Raw genomic sequence first — 18090 nt, forward strand, 5'->3', positions numbered from 1 at the left:
TGCCCAAAGGAGTTGCCTTCTGCTCAGCAGACGCCTCTCAAATGGTCTTTATATTCTCTCCAAGGGAGCTTCCCCTGCATTGAGCTGTGGCACACGATGCCTTGCCTCTTAGAACCATCTGACTGTCACGTGCTTTTAGATCGTGACAACTTCAATGTGCGGGGAAGAGTGCATGTGAAATAAATTATCTTCTGCCTGTGTTAAGCAGAAATAGCTATCGTTACAAAGCAGAGTTTTTTTTCCACGCTTACTCCCCACTAAAAATGCACGTTTGTTTTTCTAACAGGTTTCCTCCGTTTTTTGATGACAACCCGTTTGGCATTTATCAGAAAATTCTTGCAGGCAAAATAGATTTCCCCAGACATTTGGATTTCCATGTAAAGTAAGTAAACCGTTTGCCTCGTCATGAGGTGCGTTTATTTTTAAAGTGTCTAAAGTCACCGTGAAAACACGCACTCAGCAGGATCCCATATTGCGTTATTAAATGTGCTGCGCATAAACTATTTTGGACAGTTGTCTTTTCCACAAGAAAAGAAAAAGATTTTAAATATTCTACTTTAATGATAGCTTCACATTTTAATGAGTCTTGGCCGTGTTTTGTTCTTTTGGTGATCTGTTATATTTAAAATGAGCCAATGAACGAGTTTGCCATCGTATTTTATAGGAGAGCAGTTTTGGAATTTGACAAGAAGGATCCTCCTAGTTCTGTGGCTGGCAGAACTGTTGATGGGTTTAGCAGAGTTTTATCCTTTCTCTCCTGCTAAAATTATGCTCAACCTCTAAGTCCTTTTTAATGTCAGCATTTTCAGTTCTGAGCATGTTGCTTCAAGAATATTTACAGTTGCTGGATATTGGCAACTTTGGATGCACATTTTATAAAGGTCGTGGCAGTAGGGAAAAAATATGTTATTTTCTTAAATATAAGAATGCGGCTGGGTGTGGTGGCTCATGCCTGTAATCCCAGCACGCACTTTGGGCGGTCGAGGTGGGCGGAACATGAGGTCAGGAGTTCGAGACCATCCTGGTAACATGGTGAAACCTCGTCTCTACTGAAAATACAAAAAATTAGCCGGGTGTGGTGGTGGGCGCCTGTAATCTCAGCTACTTGGGAGGCTGAGACAGCAGAATCGCTTGAACCCAGGAGGCGGAGGTTGCAGTGAGCTGAGATCGCGCCACTACATTCCAGCCTGAGCAACAGAGCAAGATTATGTCTCAAAAAAAAAATAAATAAAAAGAATGCTTTTGGTTTTCTGGCTACCTTACCCAATCTGGTCACCTGGTAGCCATTTTTACTGTAATAAGCACTGATTTCTGTTTGTTTCACTGTATTTTTCAGATGAGTTGATGGGTGCACCAGCCCCCCGGGCACAAACTAGAGCTAAATGCATCTAGTTGAGAATTAAACTTTTCTTTTCCATGGTCTATTTTCTTATGAGCCGGTAGAAGTTCAGTTCAGAGAAGACTTATTTCAGGGCGATGGACCAGGTTGTTTTGAATATGCCCCTTATGGGGCCACTGTTTCTTGGTGGCGAATGTACCCCATCCTAACCAGAGGTTCTTAGTCTGAACAGAAGATAAGGTCGTGTTTTATTGGGTTGAGCGTGTGTTGTGTTTGACACACTAAGAGGCAGGCTTTAAAAGACTTTAGCAAGAAAACGAGGCTCTGCTTAACAATGAGTCGCCTAGAAGGGACACCCTGTCCAGTGAATGGTAAGACAGGGAGGTGTCAGGGGAAGCAGCACCTCAGAAGCTGACTGCTCTGGAAGGAAATAGAAAGGATTATATAGAACCTCTCTCTCAGGCCCCAAATCCCATCTGAGTTGAGTGACATTATATCGAGTGGATGGCAAAGCACTTTTATGATCGAGTTTGGCCAGGTGAGGTGCTCATGCCTGTAATCCCAGCACTTCAGGAGCCTGAGGTGGGAGGATTGCTTGGGGCCAATCCAATAGCTTGAGGCCAGCCTGGACAATGTAGCAAGAACCCATGTCTACAAAAAATTAAAAAATTAGCTGGGCATGGTAGCAAGTGCCTGTAGTCCCAGCTACTGGGGAGGCTGAGATGGGAGGACTGCTTGAGCCCAGGAAGTCGAGGCTGCAGTGACCTATGATTGCACCACTGCACTCCAGACTGGATGAAAGAGTGAAACCTTGTGTCAAAAAAAAGAAAAAAAATTAAAATTAAAAAATATAATTATATATATATATATATATGGGGGGGTTTCCAATGTTCTGTGGAAACAACAACGAAAAAAGGAATTGCAGAAATAGAACAAACCAGAAGCGTAATCAAAGTCTGGTCTCTTGCCACTTGTCCTTCTTTGTCTCCTGGTTTATCTTCTTTGAGAGTAGGGAACCAGCAGTGGCCATCTTGGTACTGTCTGATCTAACGTGCCTCTCTTTATGCAGCTCCCAGCCCCTTCCAGTGTTCCCCACGATGCCCCTGTCTCTTGACATACCCAGTGCGGGTCCACCAAGAGCAGGAACAGTGATAGATAGAAGTGAACTGATAGTTCACTTCTTCCCATTATTTGTTAAGTCTTATCAAATTGGCTGAGAAGCAAGACCTCAACGACTCATATCTTTCCTTTTTTTGGTAGAATTGGGTATGGGGATCTTGCTGCATTGCCTGGGCTGCTTTTGAACTCCTGGGCTCAACTGATCCTCCTGCCTTGTCCTCCCCAAGTGTTGGGATTCCAGGCGTGAGCCACTGCACCTGGCCTTAATGATGCATTTTCTTATCCAAATCACTGTCCCTGGTTGTCCATGATGCTAGAATTTTGATTCTCAGCTTTTTAAAGTCATATGTTGGTTCCTGCAACTTTTATCATTTGACCAGGTAAACATGTCGCCTGGGCAAATGGCACATCAGGATTGACATTCCTTACAGAAATAAATATCATTTAAAACAAAACACCAAAACAAAGCTTTGGGACTTGTTGCCAATTCAGTAGAGGTATTATCTGCCGGTGTTTTTTACAACACCTGGAAGTACTTGCATCTGAGAGGAGCCAGCTGGTGCCAGGATCATAAATAAAATGTAGACTTTTGGCTACAGTGCATCAAAAGAGTGCCGGCAGATGTGTCGCTTATCCCGGGGTCAAGGGACCCATCTACAGCTGTGGACACTTCTGTTGTTCCTTTATAGGGCTTTGCGTCTTCGGGGGCCCCTTCTCATCCATACTCTTTAGTTTCTAGACTGCTTTATAAGAGTTTGCTTTGGTATTTTACTTTTTCTTTTAAAGAGACAGGTGTCTTGCTTTGTCACCCAGGCTGGAGTGCAGTGGCACAATCATAGCTCACTGCAGCCTCGACGTCCTGGGCTCAAATGATGCTCCCACCTCAGCTTCCCAAGTAACTGGTGCTACAGGCATGCACCACCATGCCTGGCCAATGTTTTGATTTTTTGTAGAAATGGGGGTCTTACTATGTTGCCCATGCTGGTCTCGAACTCTTGGTCTCAAGTGGTCTTCCCACTTCAGCCCCCTGCATAGCTGGGATTACAAGCCACTTGCCCTGTATTTTAAATAAATCTTCATTTTCTTACATGCCAAACACCAAAAAAATTAAAAAAAAAATTCAAGATCATCAAACACTGTTTTCTTACATGCCAAACACACACACACACACACACACACACACACACACACACACACTGAAATTTATCAAGTGATCACCAAAACATTCTGAAATAAACATAGGGCTTTTTTCCCCCCTATAATTTACACCACTGCCTGCCCCATTAGCGTACACACTTAAAGCTGATTGGACTGGGATTATAAGAAAACAGAGGTTTATTTAAAATATAAAAGCATAAATAAACCTGTCTTATAATCGCGCTCCAGTGAGCTTTAAGTGTGTGTGGTAAGGGGGCAGGCAGTGGTGTAAATCACATGGGGGAAGAAGCCACACATTTATTTGGGAATATTTTGGGGGTATAGTGTTTGATAACCTTGATTTTTTTTGGCAGGGGGGAGCATGTCAAAATAATGAAGGAGAAACTCACTAAGTAGTGGAAAGGTTTCTAACTTTTAGGTGATTTTTATATTCCCCACCCTGCTCAAAGCTTTTCAGCCTTACAGGATGGATACAAAATCCTAGCCTTAGGTGGGCGGACAGATGGTCTCTGAGTTTTACTTTGAGGCAGAGAAGCGGTGAAGTCTGACAAGCATCCCATGCTAATTCAGAAAGCATGGTGGCAGGAAACTGTAAAATTTCCGATCAGACAGGACTGGCGACATTCACAGTCTAGATGGTGGAGTCTGACCTTAGGACATCACCTGGCTTGTCGGAGACTCTGCAGTCCCGTCACAGAACCTGGGAATGGCCCAGTCCAAGTTCGTGCTATTTACCTTGGGGCATAGTTTATGCTGGGAAAGCCTAGACGCTTACACCGGGGTCATGGGTATTGGATTGTTTTGGGGGACTTCGATATATTATATTATTATATCATATTATGTATATTATTATACATAATGTACTCTGTGTATTATATGTGTACACACAGACGCATATGATCATTTCTACTTCCATAAATATGCATCTTTTAGAACTCACCTAATCTCCTGGAAGTCTTCAACGTCATCTCCAACTACCCATCCTAATTGAACCAGCTTGCTGTTTTTTTGTTGTCGTTGTTGTTGTTTGTTTTTGTTTTTATTTTTTGAGACTGAGTCTACCTCTGTCACCCAGACTGGAGTGCAGTGGCGCAGTCTCAGCTCACTGCAACCTTCGCCTCCTGGGTTCAAGCGGTTCTTGTGCCTCAGCCTCCCAAGTAGCTGGGACCACAGTTGTGTGCCAGCATGCCCAGCGAATTTTTTTTTCTTTCTTTTTTTTTTTTTTTTGTAGAGATGGGGTTTCACCATGTTGGCCAGGCTGGTCTCAAACTCCTCACGTCAAGTGATCCACCCGCCTCAGCCTCCCCAAAGTGCTGGGATTACAGGTGTGAGCCTGTGTGCCCAGCCTCCCCACCTGCTGTACTTCTGACATGGTCTGTTATTTAAAAGGAAGATTACAAGTGAAGAAGCAGACTTAGGAGACTCATCCTAATGTGTGTGCTTATGGGAAAGCCAGCCTTTTAAAACAGGAATCCCATCCATAAGCAGACCCCCAGGGCAGCGTGTGACTGTTGATGTTGGTGAAAGCAGATGTCTTCTATTTTGCAGGGACAGCCTGACCGGCATGTTTACGTTAAGTGTCTGGATCCTCCCTGCAGGCACATATAAATTTCACCCTTTTCTACTCAAAGGTGTATTGTCTTTACAAAGATGTAATCAGCCCCCTTCCCTTAGCTTCAGCCTTGCATGGGGCAACCCAGCCTTGCATAGGTTATTTAAGAGCCAGTGATGGTAGGAAATAAGCACTAGAAAGTGTTTTGCCAAAGTGGAAATTGAACTGCGGTCCTCATATCAGGTAGATCTTATCTCTGTTGCCATGCTGCGTTTGCTGATGTTGATATATAATCTGTGTACTTTTTCTTTTTTTTTGTCTCCTCCCCCAACATAGAGACCTCATTAAGAAACTGCTCGTGGTTGACAGAACAAGGCGATTGGGAAACATGAAGGTCAGTATTTGATCCCATAGGTATTCAGTGGTACCCGATGCGTGTGTCTGCTGTCTGACACCCACATTGGCATGTGTAGGTATAAACCAAGGCTTAGCAGTCGTATTTAATCACTGCCCAAATTTCAAATCTGCTGTTTTATTTATTTTTTTAAATTTTACTTGGAACTGCCAGGAAAGATCTATCAAATCTGGGTTTCTGGGCCCACAACGTCAAACTGGGTCTACACCGTATCTCCCCTCCCCTCAAGCAAGGTTAATAGAGCAATAACAATTTATAAGTTATTACTCATTATTTTGTTTACTTATTTATTTTATTTTTTAAACAGCTTTACGGAAAGTGAATTCCCACGCCATGCCATTTACCCATCTAACATATGCAACTCAGTGGCTTTTAGTATACACACAATTATGTCCAGCCACTCCCGTGGTTAATCTTAGAACATCTTCATCAGCTCAAAAAAAGAAACCCTGCACCCTTCAGTTATCACTGTGCTATTCTTTCATCCTCTCTTGCCCTAAGCCAGCGGTCCCCAACCTTTTTGGCACTGGGGCCCAGTTTTGTGGAAGACAATTTTTCTACAGACCACACAACCTAAATCCCTTACTTGCGCAGTTCACAATAGGGTGTGTGCTCCTGTGAGAATCTAACGCCACCACTGATCTGACAGGAGGCGGAGCTCAGGTGCTAATGCCAGCCATGGGGAGCAGCTGTCAGTACAGGTGAAGCTTCGCTCACCTGCCTGCTGCTCACCGCCTGCTGTGTGGCCCACTTTGGTTCCTCACAGGCCGTGGACCACTACCAGTTTGTGGCCCAGGGGTTGGGGACCCCTACCCTAAGCAGCCACTAATCTACTGACCTTCTCTGTAGGGTTCAGTATTCTGGGCTCTGCTAAAAATGGCCCTGCTAAAAATGGAACTGTACAGAATGTGAGCTTTTGCCTCTGGCTTCTTTCTCTGAGCATGATGTCTTCGAGGTTCATCCAGGCTGTAGCCTGTGTCAGAGCTTCCTTCCTTTTCCTGACCGCATAGTATTCGATTGTGTGGGCAGACCTTGTTTTGTTTATCTGTTCATCTATGGATGGACATCTGGGCTGTTTCCACCTTTTGGCTTTTGTGACTGGTTCTGCCATGGGAGTATGTGTTTTATGTGCGCAGGTGATGATTTTAAAAGTTGTGCATCAGGTATGATTTCCACAAACTTTTTGTGTGGAGGCAAGTACATAATTGACAAACAGACTGTTCCGTAAGTAGTATCATACCTTATATGCGTGTTTTGGCATCCCTGAATTTGATAGAATTCGTGACTTTTTGTTGGCCATTTCTAGCTCTGGACAACCTTGGAGGGACTTATACATGGAGGAACTTCCAGATCCGTCTTGACCCTGTAAATGACAGTCTGGAGAGACACAGTACACCAGAGTGTGAGGCTTGAACCACTTGGCTCTCTTGGGGCCCTCTGTGTAGTTTAGGAGTCTCCAGTGGCTGCCATAAGAACTGACCACAAACTAGGGGCTTAAACAACAGGAATTTCTGCTCTCCCCATCCTGGAGACGAGGAGTCTGAGATCCAGGCCTCCAGAGGCTCCAGGGGAGGATCCTTCCTGCCTCTCCCAGCCCCTGGGGGCTCCAGGCATCCCTGGGCTTATGGCCGCGTCACTCCAGTCTCTGTCTTTCTTCACGTGGGCTTCTCTGTGTCTGTGTCTCCTCTTCTGTCTCTCAGAAGGATGCCTGGCATTGGGTTTAGGGTCGCCCTAATGCAGGATTCTCTCTTCTCAAGAACCTTCCCTTAATTACATTTACAAAGACGCTATTTGCATGTAGGGTTCCATTCCCAGGCACTGGGAGTCAGGACATGGGCATATATTTTGGCGGCCACTGCCCAATGTGTGATAATTGTGTCTACTTCCTGCTAGAGGCTTTGCGGGGGGGATCCTTCCTGCCTCTCCCAGCTCGTGGGGGCTCCAGGCATCCCTGGGCTTGTGGCCACATCGCTGCAGTCTCTACCTCCATTTTCACATGGCCTTCTCCTCTGTGTGTCTCCTCTCCTGTCTCTTACGAGGACACCTGTCACTGGATTTAGGGCCCATCCTACTCCAGGATGATGTCATCTCGAGAACCTTAATTTAGTTACATCTGCAAAGACCCTATTTCCAAATAAAGTGATATTCAAGGCATTGGGGGATAGGACGTGCACATATCTTTTTGAGGGACATTGTTCACCCTGTAACTGTAGTCAAACTTCTGTCCTTTACATTATTTGTAGACAGGGGCCGATACCTTCAGGTCTCCAAGGAGCCTGTCCAGCCAGGTTGCACGGTGTGGACTCATCTGGGCCATGGCTCTTCATAAGAGTGGATGGGTCCTGTGTTAATGCCACAGCCATTTAGAAAAGAGCTGGGTCTCTTGCCAGGACTGCAGGGAATCACAGATGACCCGTATCTAGAATCTGCTGGGGGAGTGGCGTAGTGACCACCATAGGTACCTTCCAAGGGGGAAGAACAAGTTTCCCAATCAAAGGAATTGGGGAAAAGCTCACAAACTCCCAAGCTAGGTCTTAAAGTCTAGTTAAAGCTTCCTGATATGGAGATAAACTGAAAGAGACTCAAGAAAACACTGACTTTATTTTATTTTTTAAAAATTAACACATGAAAATGGTATTATTTAGCATGTACAACATGAAGTTTTGAAATATGTACCCATTGTGGAATGGGTCCATTGAGTTCATTAACATATGCATTACCTCACATAATTACCATTTATTTGTGGTGAGAACACTTAAGATCTACTCTTTGAAAAAAATTGTTTTTAAGAGATGGGGTCTTGATGTGTTGCCCAGGCTGGTCTCGAGCTCCTGAGCTCAAGTGATCCGCCCACCTCAGCCTCACAAAGTGCTAGGATTACAGGCAAGAGCCACTGCACCCAGCAAGATCCACTCTTCCAGAGATTCTTGAGAATACATCATTAGTTATAGTCACCGAGCTGTGCAGGCGACCGACTGAACTTGTTCCTCCTGTCTCTCTCACTTTGTCTCTTTTGACCAATGACTTCCCTTCTCAGCCCCTGGTATCCACCATTCTACTCTCTGCTTCTATGAGTTCAACTTTTTTAGATTTCCCATATAAGTGAGATTAGGTGGTATTTGTCTATCTCTACCGGGCTTATTTCTCTTTCTCTCTCTCTTTTTTTTTTTTTGAGACAGAGCAAGGTGGAGGTTGCAGTGAGCCAAGATGGCGCCACTGCCCTCCAGCCTGGATGACAGAGTGAAACTCTGTCTATCACCGCCCCCCCGTCCCCAAAAAAACATAGAGTATAGTAAATAGATAATGACATAAATAGTCATTTATTATCATTACCAAGTATTAGGTGCTGTAGATAACGTACATGTTAGACTGTTGTACGCCTGCCAGTGTAACAGGAGAGATGCATTGTCCTGTGGTTACAATGGCCATGACGTCACTAGGGGGATAGGAGTTTTTAAGATCATTATAATCTTACGGGAGCACCACTGTATATGTCATCCATTGTTGACTGAAGCATCATTTTGAGGCTCATGACTGTAGATACACACCCACACACACACTTTTTTTATTTTTATTTTTTCAAGACAGGGTCTTGCTCTGTCATCCAGGCTGGAGTGCAGTGGTGCGATCACAGCTCACTGCAGCCTTGACCTCCTGGACTCAAGTGATCCTCCCACCTCCGCCTCCTGAGTAGCTGGGGCTACATGCATGCACCACCACGGCTGGCTAATTTTTTATATTTTTTTGTAGAGACCAGGTCTTACTTTGTTGCCCAGGTTAGTCTCAAACTCCTGGGTTCAAGCAGTCCTCCTGCCTCGGCCTCCCAAAGTGCTGGAATATAAACGTGAGCCACTGCTCCCACCCCCCTCACACACACTTTATATAACACACACACACACACACACACACACACACAAGTTTGGATACTAATGTGAATCTCGGTATATACATACACTTTATACTCTACATATAAAGTGTGTAAAGTACATCTGTATATGTGTATATATATAATATATGTGTATATATTAACATGTCTATGTATATAAGTATGTGTATATATATGTGTATATATTAACGTGTGTATGTATATAAGTATGTGTATAGATAAATATATGTGTGTACATGTTAACGTGTGTATAAGTAGGTATATATTGATGTGTATGTATATAAGTATGTGTATATATTAATGTGTGTGTATATAAGTATGTGTATATATCAATATATGTGTGTATATATGTATGTGTGTGTGTATATATTACTATGTATGCATGTGAGTATATACAGACACACACATCCTTTAGTATCCAAATTAGAATTTTATCTGATGGATAAAATTTATTTTATTTTATTCTCTTGTTTTATTCACAGCACTTTTATTTATTCTTATTCACTCTTATTCACAGCATTGCTGAAGGTAAAACTCAACAGCTATTATTTGTTGCCTGACTTAGCTATAGATAAAAAATATGTTTTGCAATAAGAAAAGAAAAAGTTGTCAAAACAACTGGATGGGAAAACAATAGAAAAAATTCACATTAGTGTTTCCTTTTGAAGATATGGTCGTGGACGTATTCCTCTTTAAGGATAAGAAATTTAAAACTACAGTAATGCTAACTGATAGACGGGTTAAATTCAGATGTACTGGCTTCCATTGCATGGAACCCACATGTTTATTTCTTCTGCTGTTCCACATTTAATTGATAACAACATCACTACAAGTATAAAAAAAGGAAGCAGAGTGAGGTTTACGGATGAGCACTTGGGAGGGATTTCAGAGGTCGTGATGGCCACAGTGTGAGCCAGCCGATGCCTGGTGCTACCCTTGAGCATGAAGCAGGCCGACTTGAATGCACGTTGTTAATTGCCAGGCCATGCAGTGTCGTTCCTGAGGTCTCTTAAGTTGGACATCCTTGGCTTGAGTTCCCCGTCTTGTTATTTGCTTGCTGCGTCCTACTGAGCAAATTAACATCATTCAGTGAACCCTGGTTTCTATGGCTGTAAAATACTGAATAAGTTTGCCAAGATGAAAACAGGAGACAAACTGAGACATTACTGGGTGTCCAATTTTATGTCGAGAGATGGGATCGTATTTACCTTTTTCGTCTTTGGTCCAGAATGCAAATGCATTGCACAGGAGCACAATGATGGGATTTGTTTCTGCAACAGAAAAGGGCAAACAAAACACTAACAGCTTCGCTTGCAGGTTTTCCTAGCAGCTCACCCTTCAGGCACAGTTCAAAATGCAGCAAACTTGTTCCGTTTGTTTCAATACTAAAATAATGTAGAGATTATTTGGGGTATTTTTCTTTCCTGCCCTGTCAAGATTCTGTACACTGATGACACGTGTTGTTTCTTTTGAAGAACGGGGCGAATGATGTGAAACGTCATCGGTGGTTCCGCTCCGTGGACTGGGAAGCTGTTCCGCAGAGAAAACTGAAGGTACAACACATATCAGTGGGTGACTCAGTACGCCCGAGCTCTCCCATTAACAGGGACTGCCTCTGAATCCTGGGACTTCTTTATTGATGGCTGACATGTAATTAATTTATATAATACAACTCTTTGTCTAAAACCATTCATAAGCCAGGTTCCCCACTCTGTGAGTGTCTTAGTGCTAACCATCTACCTAGCTCCCACAAAGGTAGGAGCCACCACACCCAGTCATATACCACATGTTCTTTGTCCATTCATCCCTGGATGGACACTTATCCCAGATTTTGAAGCAGATTTTAGGAGACCTGGCCTGATTCCTGACTAGCTCTGTGACTGCTAAACCCCACTCCCTCCTCTTTAGTGGAAAGTGGTCAACAGGATTACAGAGATAAGCAAGTGTCTAGCACCATGGTCATCGTTCAGTGACGGTGGTGTATTACATGGAGAATATTCTTTGGAACGTTTCTGGCCAAACTGCCTGTTTTTAAACATCTGGCTTTTTGGCTGGGTGCTGTGGCTCACGCCTATAATTCCAGTACTTTGAGAGGCCAACTCAGGCAGATCACCGGAACCCAGGAGTTTGAGACTAGCCTGGGCAATATGGTGAAATCCTGTCTCTACAAAAAATACAAAAATTAGCCGGGCATGGTGGCATACGCTTGTGGTACCAGCTACTTGGGAGGCTGAGGCACAAGAATTGCTTGATACCAGGAGGCGGAGGTTGCAGTGAGCCAAGATTACGCCACTGCACTCCGGCCTGGGCGACAGAGCCAGACCCTGTCTCAAAAAAAAAAAAAAAAAAAAAAAATCTGGCATTTTTTTCAATATATAATACTTGTCCATTTTATAAATGAGGAGACTGTGCTCAGAGAAGTTAAGCAATGTGTGGAAGGTTACACAGCTGCTAAGCAGTATAACTATCACATGTACATATTTATAGGGGTACATGTTATATTTTGACACATGCATAGAATGTGTAATGATCAACTGAGGGTAATCAAGGTATCCATCAGCTCAAACATTTATCATTTTTATGGGTTGGGAATATTGCAGATCTTCTAGCTATTCTGAAATATACAGTATATTGTTAACTCTGGCCACCCAACTATGCTATCAAACATTGGAACTTATTCCTTTTATCTAACATTATGTTTATACAATATTTCTTCATCTCACCTTCATCCCCTACCCATACACACTTCCCCCCCTCTGGTAACCATCATTCTACTCTCAGCCTTCATGACATCAATTTTTTTAGCTCCCACATATGAGTGGGAACATGCTGTGTTTCTCATTCTGCATCTGGCTTAGCTTATTATTTATTATTTATTTTTTGAGACAGCGTCTTGCTCTGTTGCCCAGGCTGGAGTGCAGCGGCATGATCTTGCTCACTGCAGCCACCACCTCCTGGCTTCAAGCAATTCTCATGCCTCAGGCTCCTGAAGTAGCTGGGATTATAGACGCCCAGCTAATTTTTGTATTTTTACTAGAGATGGGGTTTCACCATGGTGGCCAGGCTGGTCTCAATCTTCTAACCTCAAGTGATCCACCAGCCTTGGTCTCCCAAAGCGATGGGATTACAGGCATGAGCTGCCGCACCCAGCCCGGCTTAGTTTACATAACATAATGATCTCCCATTCCATTCGTGGTGCTGTAAATGACAGGATTTCATTCCATTTTATGGCCGAATAGTTTTTCATTGTGTGTATGGACCACACTTTCTTTATCCATTCATCCGTTGGTGGACACTGAGGTTGATTCCAGATCTTGGCTTCTGTGAGCACTCTGAACTGTGTATGTTACTGATGGGAGTGTTCAATGGTACTGTTTTCACCTTTGCACTTCAGAGTCAAAAGAATGGAGAATGCTGAGAAATGCTTATTCCCAGTCCTCAGCTCAGACCAGAGTTTCTGGGGCTGGAACCTGGGATGATACGCTTCTTTCTTTTTTTTTTTTTTGAGATGGAGTCTCACTTTGTCACTCAGGCTCAGGGTGTAGTGCAGTGGAGTCATCTCAACTCACTGCATCCTCCACCTCTTGGATTCAAGTGGTTCTTCTGCCTCAGCCTCCCAAGTAGCTGGGATTACAGGTGTGCACCACCACATCCAGCTAATTTTTTTTTTTTTTATTTTTAGAAGAGATGGGGTTTCACTATGTTGGCCAGGCTGGTTTCGAACTCATGACCTCAAATGATCCACCCTCCTTGGCCTCCCAAAGTGCTGGGATTACAGGCATGAGCCACTGTGCCTAGCCAGCTTCCTCATTTAAAAAAAAACTGCATTGTATTCCATCACATGACTGTACCATAGCTTACTGAATACTATATATGTATATATTTTGAGACAGGATCGCACTCTGTCATGCAGGCTGGAATGCAGTGGTGCAATCATGGCTCACTTGGAGTATCGACCTCCTGGGCTCAAGCAGTCCTCCCACCTCAGCCTACTGAGGAGCTGAGACTGCAGGCACACAGCCCCACACCCGGCTCATTGTATTTTTTGTAGAGACAGGGGACTCCCTATGTTCCCCGGGCTGGTCTCAAACTTCTGAGGCTCAAGCAACCCTCCCGCCTCAGCTTCTTAAAGTGTTGGGATTACAGGTGTGAGTCCCCACACCCGGCCTCATTCACAATATTTTAATTCAGATTGCCGCGTTCATAAACGAAGGGAAGACAGCTTTAGTGTTTTGCAAATCATTTTCATTTTTAGGTACAGTGACAGAAATAAAGGGGTGTGTGCAGCACCCAAGCGTCCCGTTCCTTTCTGACCATGCCTTTGTGCTTCGGCCATGTCTTACAGCCTCCCATTGTGCCCAAGATAGCTGGCGACGGCGACACTTCCAACTTCGAAACTTACCCTGAGAATGACTGGGACACAGCCGCGCCCGTGCCGCAGAAGGATTTAGAAATCTTCAAGAATTTCTGAGGACAGGAGCTCACATCTGGAAGGTATATCTTTATATTTAGTAATTACCAAAAAATGAGACTGACTCGACCCCGCATCCAGGTGAGGCTGCGTTTACTGAGTGGGGCTTAACCTCATGCACACAGAAGTCAGCAGTGAAGCAGAGCAAAGGGGAGTGATTCCAAGGGTCAGCAAAATAAACACAGCCATGCCTGTGACTCCAGGTCAGTGTGTGGTCAGAGGCAGCAGCACCACAGTCCAGAATCCATCTTCTGCGTCAGAACCTGCACATCTGAATAAGACCGCTAGGTGGTTTGTGTGTGCCTGAACATTTGAGAAGCCCAGCTCTTCTGGTCCCTGTCCAGAAACCCTGAGTGACAGGCGAGCTTCCTTACAATAATTAACAAGTATTTTCAAAAGTCTCTTTAGGTCTCCTTTGGTTAAAAAATAAGAAGAAGAAATATACCCTCATAGGAAATTTGCTAAGCTTAATTGAAGATGACTGGAAAAGGATTTTGAGTCTATTACTTCTTTGAGCCTTTGAAGGTCTATTATTATTTTTTAAATAGTAATAATATTTTTTAGAATCCCTCATGAAATTTGCTAAGCTTTAATTTAAGATGACTGAAAAAGGGGTTTGACTCTGTTATTTCCTTGAGCCTTTGAAAGTCTATTATTAGTTTTTAAGTATGGATTAAAAAGAGCTTTCAGTTACTCCTCAATTCTAAATTGCTCGGTTTTATGGCTTCAATTAGATCTTTCTTCCTGTAACACACGAGCAAGAAAAATACCAGTGAAGCAAAATACTGTCAGTGATGTGTCTCTTCATTGACATAGCTTGTTTTTCCCATTTTGATTTCCATTCCCGTAATTTTCCTGTAGTCTTCCCAGTTATGTGAAGTGGAAAGCCAATTGGCTAACCAACACCATTCAAAACAGACACCAAATGTCACAATTGCTGACTGGGGAGAGGAACCAACCTGCTGAAAGACATGGTGAATGAGAGCCCTCCATCCTGGGCGGGTGTTTACATGGATGTACCAAGAGGAAAACTGGATAAAAATTAAAATAATAGACAACAAAATGATAGAGGAATAGGTGGCTGTGACCTCGAGAAAATAACCTGTCTCCGTGGCGTGGCTTCACCTCTCAGTATGTGATGAACGCTTTTACAGTGGTGACTGGTTTGTATTAACATGAGAGTGTGTAACTTTATCAACTTCATAAATGCTCATGAAATCCAGCTGTGGGTTTTAAAAATCATAAGATGTTCCTGAATGTGTTTGCTTCTTTTTGGTTCTCTGGTCTACTTTGGGGCTTACATTTTAGCTGATTTGCCCATAACATCTTACAAATTATATCTCTCCAGGAAATCTTTAAAATGATGTAAAGACTTGGTTTGCTTTAGTATGAAGGATCCCTAGTTGAGAAGCCACAAAAATAGAACCTTTCTCTAATAGAGACCCCTCAATTGTAAAATTTACTTAAAGAACAAAAAAGCTTCCATTTGATGGATTTTTGTTGTATAATCAGTGAACAGTTTCATTACATCCTGTCCCCAGCTGCCCCTACTTTCCCTGAAAAAGATTCCACACTTAGGAATAACCTTTCTCAATCTGGTATGCATTGTTGAGAAAGTATGTGCAAGTATTATTTTTGCTAAGTGGAATCATTTTTAATATAGTTTGGCTTGTGGTCAGGGCTCTGTTTAATGAATTTTATTTTCTTTCTGAGACAGAGTCTCGCTTTGTTGCCCAGGCTGGATTGCAGTGGTGCGATCTCAGCTCACTGCAACCTCCGCCTCCTGGGTTCAAGAAATTCTCCTGCCTCAGCCTCCTAAGTAGCTGGGATTACAGGTACCTGCCACCACACCAGGCTAATTTTTTTGTATTTTTAGTAGAGATGAGTTTCGCCATGTTGGCCAGGCTGGTCTCGAACTCCTGAGCTCAGGCAATCCGCCCACCTCGGCCTCCCAAAGTGCTGGGATTACAGGCATGAGCCACTGTGCCTGGCCCAGATGCAAGATTTTAATCCATCTCAGTAATTTTATCAAGTAATTTGCACACCAAACACATCCCTGGCGTTTTCAGCAATGAGCGATTAGTTTCAGGAATTTTATGCAGGAAGATACTTCTTGATGAAGCCATATCTTCTCCTGTAATAAGACACCAGTTCAGATGAATCACTGCACTTGAGGGCAGCTTAGAAACTATGCTTTAGCCATTCATCTTTGTTTGAATCACCCTATATGCCTTTCTGAATGTGGAGGAGGAATTTAAGAGAACTGACTCACTATGTCTTTTATTTTACTTTGTAATAAAATATTTTCTGTCTTGCTGTGAGGTTCTCTGAGGAAGCATGTTGAATTGGGGATCCCATTTTTCTTGTGCAGTTCATCATCTATTGGTGGATAAATTTATCTATTTATGGATAAGCGTATGATAGAACATTCTTCAGGCTGGGTGTGGTGGCTCCTACCTGTAATCCTGGCACTTTGGGAGGCCGAGGTGGGAGGCTCACTTGAGGTCAGGAGTTTGAGATCAAGCCTGGGCAACATAGTGAGACCCCATGTCTACAAAAAATAAAAAAGTTAGCTAGGCGTGGTGATACATACCTGTTGTCCCAGCTATTCTAGAGGCTGAGGTGGGAGGCTCGCTTGGGCCTGGAAAGTTGAGGCTGCAGTGAGCTGTGATTGTGCCTGTACTCCGGCCTGGATGGCAGAGTTAGACCTCATCTCAAAAATGAAAACAGGGCTGGGCGAGGTGGCTCACGTCTGTAATCCCAGCACTTTGGGAGGCCGAGGCGCATGGATCATCTGAGGTCAGGAGTTCGAGACCAGCCTGGCAAACATGGTGAAATCCTGTCTCTACCAAAAATACAAAAATTAGCCAGGCGTGGTGGCGGGCACCTGTAACCCCAGCTACTCAGGAGGCTGAGGTAGGAGAATCACTTGAACATGGAGGTGGAGGTTGCAGTGAGCTGAGATCACACCACTGTACTCCAGCCTGGGCAACAAGAACAAGACTCCGTCTCAAACAAACAAACCAAAAAAACCCCTTACCTTTAAAACATTCTTCATTTCCTTTTTATTGGCCTCTCCTTTTAGAATTCAGGCTTATGGATCCTTGCAAAAAGAATTACAAAGGGAAGTTTTCTTTGTTATCACTTAGGGAAAGGAAACCTTTGTATTATCATTGAGATGATGATGATTACAAAATTCATCCAGTTACTGAGAAACTCACAAAATCTTTTGTCCTATTTCATGCTAGAAACAGGAAGATTGGAATCTGCCTGGAACAAAGAACTGCACCTAAGCAGACCAGAAGCAAAATGTCTTCTTCATGGCATAAGGACATTTCCACTTTTCTCTGTACCTGTGTGTATAGAAATAGATCAGAGCACAGTTGAAATTCATGGAACTGGTGTTATTTAAGAGGAAGGTTTTGAACATTGGTTGTAGATTTTATCTTATCCTTCAGTGTTGTGTTCCTACTGTGCTGTCTTGGTTTTTGTCGTAGACTTAAGTTTATAAGTTTGAACTGGACTTGTTCGATTATAACCACAAATTTGTGTGTGTGTGTGTGTGTGTGTGTGTGTGTGTGTGTGTATATATATAGAAGTCATTATGGCAGATGCACAGAAATTGTGCAGTGATGTAAATGTTCATACTTCACAGAGCCTATAATTTTTATTTTTCAATTTGTTTTTTCAAAAATCTCTTCTAGGGGACAACATCTGAAGGGTATGTTGCATGCATTAAAAAAAAATCATCTCACATGCATTTTATAGTTTGGGGGAAGAAAATATCGTGGGGAGGTCTACCTTCAGTATCTTTAGTCCTTCCTACCTGGTAACTTGAGACTTTAAAAGAAGAAACAAAGAGAAGATGATATGGGAGCGAATTTATTCCAAGAATCTACAATGACACTGAAGTTGTTGGAGGAATGTACTGTATTTAAAAAAACCTTCTGTGACACATTCAAAAATTTCATCTGAGCTGGGTGCAGTGGCTTGTTCCTATAGTCCCAGCACTTCGGGAGGCTGAGGTGGGTGGATTGCTTGAGCCCAGGAGTTGGAGACCAGTCTGGGAAACATGGTGAGACCTCATCTACAAAATACAAAAAATTAGCCGGGCATGGTGGCACGTGAATGTAGTGTCAGCTACTCAGGA

General features: G+C 43.3%; 1 long non-coding RNA gene across 1 annotated transcript; it reads left to right on the forward strand.

The window, feature by feature from the left end:
• The first annotated feature begins 285 nt into the window (after positions 1-285).
• On the forward strand, positions 286-17921 carry LOC116811498 (uncharacterized). The gene is made up of 5 exons (XR_004370479.2): positions 286-382; positions 5505-5562; positions 10945-11022; positions 13815-13963; positions 17189-17921. It is a non-coding gene; the product is annotated as an uncharacterized LOC116811498 (long non-coding RNA).
• The last annotated feature ends 169 nt before the right edge of the window (positions 17922-18090 follow it).

The sequence above is a fragment of the Hylobates moloch genome, unplaced genomic scaffold, assembly GCF_009828535.3.
Source record: "Hylobates moloch isolate HMO894 unplaced genomic scaffold, HMol_V3 SCAFFOLD_7, whole genome shotgun sequence".
Classification (NCBI taxonomy): domain Eukaryota; kingdom Metazoa; phylum Chordata; class Mammalia; order Primates; family Hylobatidae; genus Hylobates; species Hylobates moloch.